This window comes from Strix uralensis, chromosome 4, assembly GCF_047716275.1.
Source record: "Strix uralensis isolate ZFMK-TIS-50842 chromosome 4, bStrUra1, whole genome shotgun sequence".
NCBI classification, from domain to species: Eukaryota; Metazoa; Chordata; class Aves; order Strigiformes; family Strigidae; genus Strix; species Strix uralensis.
Window position 1 is genome coordinate 2,812,790 of NC_133975.1, and position 10,230 is coordinate 2,823,019.

A 10,230-nucleotide genomic window follows, 5' to 3' on the forward strand; every position below is an offset into this window, starting at 1 on the left:
GGGTGCGATTCCACCGACGGGCAGTGTTTAACTGAGGGATTGAAGCATAAACATACCCATAGACACCAGTTAGCTTTATTTCTGTCTCAGCTCTGCTACCAGTTCTCCCTCTGGCTCACACATCAAGCTGATTCCTTCTAGCTGTTGGGAAAGATGACTTCTGTTATTCACCATCTGGGAGAAGATGCTAATCTTCATTTTCTCAGCTGCTTGAAGCCTTAACCACCTTCCCTGGCTATGACCAGGAAAGCAGCAGTGGCAGAAGACACCAGCCTTGGGCTTCAGGGCTGTTTTAGTGACCTCCTGTCAAAAATCGCAGCTGGAGCGTACACCTCTGGCACGCTCCCTCCTCCCTGCTGGAGCTCCCCAGGGGATGGAGCAGGGCTGGCTTCAGTTGTTTAAGCACCTGCCCCTTGGCTGAGGCTAATGATCCAGCATGTTCGTTAGTAGCTCTCAGGAGAGCCACTCCTGCTGAAGACCTGACGCGACTGTACATGAGAACACCCTGCTAAAAAGCCAGCCGGTGCAAAGTCCTTTCCACAGCTGACTCCTCAGTATTCCTGACAAAAACAACCCTGGAGCTCCACATCCCCGGCTCCGCTGCGCTCGGTCCAGTGACCCTTTTGTGCCGTGCTGGGCTGCCGGTCCACAAGCTCTCAGTTAGTAGCTGTTAGGAACTTGGCTTCATGCTGGAGAAAAGCGAGACCATTAGAAAAATAAAGTCTCTGAAAGCACAAATGCCCTCATTCTAACTTTTACGAGAAGAGAAACACTTGAGTTCGGCATTTGGGCTCTTCTCCATCAGCAGCACCTTTCATCTCAAAGCCTTATAGTCTTTTTTTAATACTACCCCCTTTCTGATGCCCCTAAAGTTTCTTGCACTTTCGCTTACTCAACCAGATTTCCACTGGAGGCTCTTGTAGCAGAAGTGCACTGAATCTATATGTTATTGGCTGAGGAATGGAGTTAAACTATGTGTTAAATTATGTTGTCTTGGGTTTCATATGTCTTATCCTTGAGATGCCTTGCAAACTGCACAGCACACCAGCACCGGCGAGGCTCCAGGCTTTGGAACATTGCCTGCTCGGCTTTGGAAGAGCCTGCCTGAACGTAGCTTCTGTTTTACACCAGTCTAACACCATCAGCTCTGGGAGAGCTGCTGCTTTTTCATAGTATAAGCAAAAAGAGAACTGGGGCTGCAGCACTGAGTGCTAAGTATGGCATGGGCTAGGCTGCTGGCTTCCCTGGGTGAAATTATGCTGGTTTAAATCAACGTAATAATTGGCCGGGGACTGTGTTTGCAGAACAGATGTAAACCCTGTTGTTCAGCCACCTCAGGCTAATTTGGTTTCAGCAAACATAGGTCCTCTGGGATCCAGAGCCTAGCATTTATACAAAGTTTATTAAACTACACTTCATCCAAACTTTTACACACGGACTTGTAATTAAGAGGGTGAATGGTCCGGCTGACTTCCGTGGGAGTGGCTGGACCTGTAGTTAAACTTGGCCTGCAGCTTAACGAGAGTGAAACTTCCCCGTGGGCTTGCCCATGCCCTGTTGAAACACCACATAAGGAACTTGGTTTCTAGATTACATCAACAGGTTTTGCTTCCTCCTATCATGACAGGACAAACCAGTAAGGAGTTACTGATTTTAAATTGAAACCAGTTCTCCAAATGCCTCTTGCACCTCAGTGCAAAATAGTTGTGCAAAGTATAATTGGGATAATAAAGCCCAGGATAATAACGACATTGGAGCAGGTATTTTGCTAGAGGTTGCATGAACAGCACTAAAGGGTAGGAAGTGCCTAAAGAAGAGAATGAACAATTACATACAGAGCACACAGAAAATACAGGGATGAATCGTCTTTTGGATAGAGCAAGCAGAAATGTGGAATCACAGAAGAATTTAGGTTGGAAGAAATCTTCTGGTCTAACCCTCCCCCCTTCCTCCAAGCAGCAAAAACCGCCTCAGAGCAATATTTGGGGCTTGAAAATGGCTTGGCTAGTCAACACCTCTGACCACTAAAGCAAGATTAATAGTTTCATGCTACTTAACTCCAGTACAGCCACAGATACCTACATATTATGGAGCTTAACAAAGGATTAAACCAATTGTCGGAGTGAAAGAAACTTGGAAGGAAGAATGCTCGCTCCTCACTTGTTGAAATCAGTATAATTCCATCAAGAGGAGTATCACAGGGCATGATGTTTGGGAGGCACGGGGAGGAGGAATAAGCTGCTGGCAGCAGACCTGCAACAGCTTTTGCTTGGCGGGCAGAGTCGTCGTAAAATCTGGGGTGTCAGGGTAGAGGGGTTGCTCAGGAAGGGAGAGGGAAGGCAAAAAGAAAAGGAAACCGATGGAACCACAGGGCTCTGTTTTGTGTAGGATTTATGGAGTAGTTCGTGGAGTCGGAGGCAAGGAGGGACTGTTAAATCACTGAGGCTGGCTTCCTGCATCCACGGCTCTTTGGCTTCATTCTGTTGCCCCTGCCCGGGATGCAAATTGTACTCCCACCCCATCTGCAGCCCCAGAGGGCCTCACATCTCTGGGCTCCCACGTGCTGCTGTCAAAGCTCAGCTCTGTGGCACAATTCAGGGTGACCGCCACTGCAATTTGAGCCCTGTACAGCTGTTCAAGGAAGCGAAACTTCTGGCTTAAGAAGAATATTGCTATGTAATCCCTTGGGCTTTTGGGGAGGAAATGGTGTCTCATTACAATCCAAAAAGGTCTGGGGGGTTGGGTTTGGTTTTATTTTTTTTTCCCAGTTAATATTACTAAAATGTAAAATGTGTCGTGATTTATAAAAGAAATATAAAAAGGCTTTTCAGCTTTTCTTCCACTTGCTTTGAGCTCTCCTCGGCATCGTTATTGCGCGAGTGTCCAGTCGGAGCAGAGGAGGAAAGGTGGGGGGCAGAGGAATGAGAAAAAAAACAGCCCCCATTCAGCACATTACTTGTTGCACATCCCTGCACAGGGATGCTGCAGGGATGCTCCGCCAGCAAAGGCAGCAGGCTCGGAGGTGGCTTATGGGCACCAGGTTCCCTCTGATGTGCAAGGTGAAGAGACACCTGCCAAAACAAGAAATGTTGGTTTGGAAAGAGTGGAACTGTCTTGTGTGGCAACTGTTTGCTAAAAGGATCTACTCGATGTGCACAAAGGTAGTTGCTGCTGCAGTTGTGTTTGAGAATTCAGATGGAAAACAGAGCGGGCTCTTCAGCAACAAGATGGTCCCAAGAGGTGTCTTTATAGCAGTATTGTGTGTTTTAGAAACAACATTGGGTAGAGGCATTATCTGGGGACCTGTGAGTCAGCTTATGTTTGGTGCTGGGAGATAAATACGCTATTTAAGCACATAGAAGAATACCCATCTCCAAGGAACAGCTTGGAGACTCAGGCAATCGATATGACCAGCACGTTTGCTAACGGCGTGCAGAGATCAGCGTTAAGAAGTTGTTGTGGTTAAGCCCTGAACGGCGAGAGAGAGCCAAGAAAATGCATTCCTTGTCTGAACTGTGTTCCAGCGATGAGTAGGCGGTGATGGCCTTTGCAAAGCCATGAACGCTGTCCTTGCTCCAGCCCAGAAGTGCTGCCTCGGCTCCAGGTTATTTGATATTTTTTCAATAGCACTGTCTCTGTCTCAAAGGGTGGGACTCACGTCAGCTGGCCTGAAACAGTGACAGCACGGATGTCTCCATCTGAGCTAGTCCCAGAGGTTTTCTCTGTAGTCAATAGAGAACTGTAGACATTTCAGCATGGGATTTTCTTGAGCTGCTTTACACGGATGTCTGCATTGCAGCCCTGTGGCATGTACTCTCTCCTGGGACTGTAAAGGCTGTCTAAACGTGACAGATACCTGGATCCCACTCACAGTTCTCTGCAGACCGAAGCATGTCAGAGTTTTGCTTTCATATGGGAACACTCATTCCTGTGTGAGGGCAACCTCTTACATCTGCCCCATGGCACAGCCCAAGCTCCAGAGCTCTGGATTCAGGTCTCAGCACTGCAATGCCTTGGGCTGCTGGTAACGAGTCCTCCTGACTGGAGGACCACACTCTCTGCAGCCCTCAAAGCACTAGCTGCGAACTCCAGTGGGTTTGGGCTCAGATGATGTTGCTCAGGTGCTTTAGCCACGCAGTGTCCTACCACTGTGGCAGTGAGCCAGCAGTGTGCCCAGGTGGCCAAGAAGGCCAATGGTATCCTGGCTTGTGTCAGCACTAGCGTGGCCAGCAGGGACGGGGAAGGGATCTTACCCCTGGACTTGGCACTGATGAGGCCGCACCTCGATTCCTGGGTTCAGTTTTGGGCCCCTCACTCCAAAAAGGCCATTGAATGACTCGAGCGTGTCCAGAGAAGGGCAACGGAGCTGGTGCAGGGTCTGGAGCACAGGTCTGATGGGGAGCGGCTGAGGGAACTGGGGGGGTTTAGTGTGGAGAAGAGGAGGCTGAGGGGAGACCTCATGGGCCTCTACAACTGCCTGAAAGGAGGGTGCAGAGAGGGGGGATGAGTCTCTTGAGCCAAGGAACCAGTGGCAGGCCAAGAGGGAATGGCCTCAAGCTGCGCCAGGGCAGGGTCAGACTGGCTCTTAGGAAGGATTTCTTTGCAGAAGGGGTTGTTGGGCGTTGGAATGGGCTGCCCAGGGCAGGGGGGGAGTCCCCATCCCTGGAGGGGTTGAAGAGTCGGGTTGACCCAGCGCTGAGGGATGTGGTGGAGTTGAGAACGGTCAGTGTGAGGTTAATTGTTGGACTGGATGATCTCCAAGGTCTTTTCTAACCTGGATGATTCTGGGATGCTGTGATTCTGGGAGCTTCTGCCTGTGCAACAGGGGACTCTGAGGAACACTTTCTCAAGCATACTGTCTCCAATCACTGCTGTAGATCTACATATGCTCCCAAGCAATTCCAAAATGCAATCATAAAATTGTATGTCTGTAAGGGGCCTGGGAGGTCTCTAGCCCATCCTCTGTCCCATGGCAAGGCTGTTGCACTGTTACAAACTTGGGACTCATCAGTCTGCTCAGTTACTGGCCACTGAAAGCAGACATTGCCTGCTCTGTGAGCTGGAGGTGAGCCCTTACCGGTGATACAGAAGCCAGAGGTAGCTCGTGATAGCTTGCACATGTCTGTGTGGAGCTAGGGAAGGGGGCTCAGCTGCTGCTCCTGAGGAGAAGGTCTGGGACACCCTAGAGCTGCCATGCCAGCATGCAGTGGTGGTGGTCTCTCAGGCCTGGAGCCTACTGTTGCACTTCAGCATGTTCCAGACTTACACAGATGAATATTATAACCTACCACATGCTCCACATGCTTACCACCCATCCTGGTACTGGCCTCAAGCCCCCACACAGGATAATGCCCTACCAGGGTCTGCCAGTCTGACACATTTTCAGGTGGTCCTGTGAAACTTTCACTGCCTAAAGATCTTTAAAATAGTATTGAATCAAACCTCATAATGAGAATATGTACATTGCATTAGTTTTAACAGAGACCAACATGATTCTAGTGAGAATGTATTGGTAAACAGAGTATTCAATTTTTCCATTATCAAGCATGATTTATGCATAGATCTAGTGGTCAGAATGCTCTCATGCTTCAGCATCCCCTGCACCAAGGACACAGTATGAGCTGAATTTCTAGTGGTTTTTGAGATTTCCATACAGGATTTCAAAATTTTCACCCTGCTGCTTCTTTACTTCCATTTTGATTACAAATCTCAATTATTTTCCCATGTCAATTTAATAATGTATGTGTCATCAGGACCTCAGGTGAGGATTAGCGGTTTGCTGCATGGGATGTTAAGCAAAGCAGAACATCCATATCCTGGGCTGCACCCAGGGCAGTGCAGGCAGAAGGTTGAGGGGGGGGATTCTCCCCCTCTGCTCCGCTCTCGTCAGACCCCCCTGCAGTGCTGGGTCCAGCTCTGGGGGCACCAACAGCAGAAGGACACGGACCTGCTCGAGCAGGGCCAGAGGAGGCCACGAAGATGCTCGGGGGGCTGGAGCACCCCCCTGTGAGGACAGGGTGAGAGAGTTGGGGGGTTCAGCTGGAGAAGAGAAGGCTCTGGGGAGACCTTAGAGCGGCCTCCCAGGACTGAAAGGGGGCTACAGGAAAGGGGGGAGGGACTCTTGATCAGGGGGGAGGGATAGGATGAGGGGTAACGGTTTTAAACTGAAAGAGGGGAGATTTAGATCAGATGTAAGGAAGAAATTGTTCCCTGTGAGGGTGGTGAGGCCCTGGCACAGGTTGCCCAGAGAAGCTGTGGCTGCCCCCTCCCTGGAAGGGTTCAAGGCCAGGTTGGACGGGGCTTTGGGCAACCTGGGCTAGTGGAAGGTGTCCCTGCCTGGGGCAGGGGGGTGGGACTGGATGATCTTTAAGGTCCCTTCCAACCCAAACCATTCTATGGTTCTATGATTCTGTGATCTCTTCTGCAGAAAGCTCATGAGTGGCAAGCAGGACTCAGCAAATGGAGGAACCAAGCAAAGGAGGTGAGCAGGATGATGAGGATAAAATTGAAAAGCTGTGACTTTCAGCCTGTGTTTTGCAGACTTCAGCAAAAGGTGGCCTTCCAGGCACTGGAGGGGAGTTCCACAGGCAAGACTGGAGAGAGAGTTAAGGAAAAAACAGACAGAAGTGTCAAACTCTGGGGGTTGCAAAAGGGTGCAGCTACACAGAGAAAGGAGGTAAAGTTGGAAAGAAGGAGCCGTTGTTTGGTGCAGGCTCGGACTGTGAGGCAGTGGGAGGATGGAGTCACAAGGGCAATGTGTTTGAGGGATGAGCTGGGAAGACAATCCCAGCAGCGATGGTTTACCGAGGAGTCCCAACATGCTCACGGAGAGGTGCCATAAATAACTCTACCCCTCAGGCCAGATTTCATCCCTTCGGCTTGCACAGAAACCTCATGACCATGTAAAGTGACTCTCTTTCATAATGAGGCCCATGAATTATTTTTATTATATTTTTCACTCTCCCTTTGCTCAGAAATGAATGGATTACCCTTGGGGCAAAAATAGCAAAAAATAGATGATTTGCCTGTACGCAGATCTCAAGTTAAGGAGTGAGGAACACAAGGGGGAAATAACTCAGCTGGTGACATGGGGAGTTATGAGTGGGAACAGGGGTTAAGAATGAGGATTTTTACGGTGGAGTAATTTTAACAACACACAACAAGCATCCCGCTATAATTAAGTGCTGAAAAATAACAACCTACCATTAAGTGATCACATTATAGTCTCAACAGTGAACATATAGCAGTCTCGATAATGGTGTCAAACCAGGATATTCACCGGGCGATTAATGAGCGGTTAAAACACCAAAGCTTATTGCCAGAAGGTTATCTCCAGCAAATGCCTGCAAGCGCGATTGTTATTACTTAAATAGACAGTGAGTGGTATTGTTGAATATAAAAATTTTTACATTGTCTTATAAAAATGTCAGAATAGAGGTGAAGGGAAAGTATTTTATGGCAAATATACAGATGCAAAACTCTTTTCCACATCTTTTGCCATAGCTTTAACACCCCAAAATCCTTAATTTACCTGCGTGTACCGTGCTGTGGTCAGTGCATGTCTGACATCATTTTAGGGAGTCCTCTGCCCTGAAAAGTGGTTATTTCTGCAAAAGCTGTTCTGTGAAGGACATTAATATATTGTTCCCATTTCTATATTCTTTTTTGTCCTGGTGTGAAAATACCTCCTTCTTCTGCACAAGCCCACAGAGCATGACGAATTCCTGGTTGATGGTTAGAAAAGTTTCAGAAGCTGCTGGGGAACACCTAATCCAAGAACTGGGACTGCTGATGTTATTTTCCTCAGCCTGGTATCTCACATTAGAGGCAGAAGGATTAAAAAGGCTTAGGGAGGGGAGCATTGCTTTGGAGACGGCGATTAAATGCTCCGCTGACTGTTTTTAGAGGATTTTCCTTGTGTGTGATGATGCTGTAAAAGTCACCTGTTTACCTAGAAAGTGCTGATGGCTGATAAAGAGGCAAGGCAGGAGGTTGGATGAGGGTGACTCAGGAGCCAGGTGCTCTCAGGGAAGTGAACTCTCTTTGTAGACACTGAGATAATGAATTTTTTAATCTCTGTCATCCAGGACTTAGTTCTGTGAGCCCAAACTCCACTTAGGAGACACAGGTGGACAAGGTCCCTGGGGTGAGAAGCCATGGGATTTCATGGATCATTGGCCACCTCTTGTCCCCAGAGACAAACTGCCCTCCATGCCCACTCGACAGGACAGACGCGGAATTAAATTGAAACAAATAATGTTTGAGTTAGTCAGCGGAGGAGTGGCTGGACAGCTGCCATTCAGAGAGGGACCTGGGGGTGTTGACTGATAGCCAGCTGAACATGAGCCTGCAGTGTGCCCAGGTGGCCAAGAAGGCCAATGGTATCCTGGCTTGTATCAGCAATAGAGTGGCCAGCAGGGACAGGGAAGGGATCTTACCCCTGGACTCTGGCACTGGTGAGGCCGCCCCTCTATTCCTGGGTTCAGTTTTGGGCCCCTCACTCCAAAAAGGCCATTGAATGACTCGAGCGTGTCCAGAGAAGGGCAACGGAGCTGGTGCAGGGTCTGGAGCACAGGTCTGATGGGGAGCGACTGAGGGAACTGGGGGGGTTTAGTGTGGAGAAGAGGAGGCTGAGGGGAGACCTCATGGCCCTCTGCAACTGCCTGAAAGGAGGGTGCAGAGAGGGGGGATGAGTCTCTTGAGCCAAGGAACCAGCGCCAGGACAAGAGGGAATGGCCTCAAGCTGCGCCGGGGCAGGGTCAGACTGGCTCTTAGGAAGGATTTCTTTGCAGAAGGGGTTGATGGGCGTTGGAATGGGCTGCCCAGGGCAGGGGGGGAGTCCCCATCCCTGGAGGGGTTGAAGAGTCGGGTTGACCCAGCGCTGAAGGATCTGGTGGAGTTGAGAACGGCCAGTGTGAGGTTAATTGTTGGACTGGAGGATCTTCAAGGTCTTTTCCAACTGAGATGATTCTTTGATTCTTAAGGCATGGTGAGGATAATGAAGCTCTGATATCAGATGGGTGGAGAAGCCACCAAAGTAACACCACTGGAGATGACCAGGCACAGGGTTGACAACCACTTGTTGGGAAGGCTCAAAGTACAGACTGGAAAAGCTCTTCACAGTGCCTGTGGTCTTCCTCACTAGGTCTGCAAATCAGTGCTGGAGCAGAGGACCTGTTTCTCATATGTGTGTCTTGAGATCCTCAGCTTGGGATGCCCTGACCTGTGCGTTTTCTACCTTAAGGTATTGTATACAAGCCACTGAGTCAGGGTAGTTCAATCCAGACACAGTTCAGGTCGCCATCACTTCGGCCTGTCCTTACTACAGGGTGACAGAATCAGGACCAAGAACATGCAGATGCCCAGAAATTGGCCTGTGAGTTCTTTCTTTTCCGGTTTCCTCACGGCTGAGTTAAACCAAGCTACGTGTGAGCAGATACACAGCATCCCAGTAGCTCTGACAGCACCCAGCATTCAGACGAGCCCCTGGCACCTTCTGTGTCCCCCACATCTTCTGTAATTACCCAGAGCACTTGTCCATCCCACCAGCATTGCTCTGTTTCTGTACCGAGTGCCTGGATCAATCCCACAAACAGCTTTTCCAGGGATGCCGCAGCCCACCTGCCCTTGACACAGTGCATCGTGTGTCGCAGTCCCATGGCTTTTCTTATAAATCTACTTCTGCTGTCTGGCTCTAAGATGAAAGAGGTCTTGCAGAGACAGGATAAAGCCCTGTGCTTTCCCGTCTCCTGATTCCTCTCGACGCATCACAGCTCCCTGATACCACTGGGAGCACGCTGAAGTCCTCTCCAGCTTGCACCAGCTGCCTACAGCTCCAGCAACTGCCTCTCCTTTCCAGCTTGTTAAAGCAAGGGTAGCCAAAAATCCCCTGTTTTTCACACAGGAGACTGTCCCTCTGTGCCTCGCACTTAACCTTCCCCGGCTGACCCCAGCCACAGACAAGTTCAGGCAGTTTCTCTTTGCATTGGCCAGAGGAGGGGATTTTCATGCAGTGCTTAAATCAGGTGCATGAGTAACTGAGAATAATAAAAGCCTTTTGCAGTGGGAAATGCCCTCGAGAAGGCATCGGCTCCCACCGCTTTCGCAGACTCCCAGCATCTGGCAGAGCCCTTGCCTCCCCCAAAGTGCAGTTCAGCTGCTTCTGAATGTGAGGTCCTATGGGGAGACCAGGTGGAAAATTGTCATATGGGATTTGGTTCCCTTCTGGCA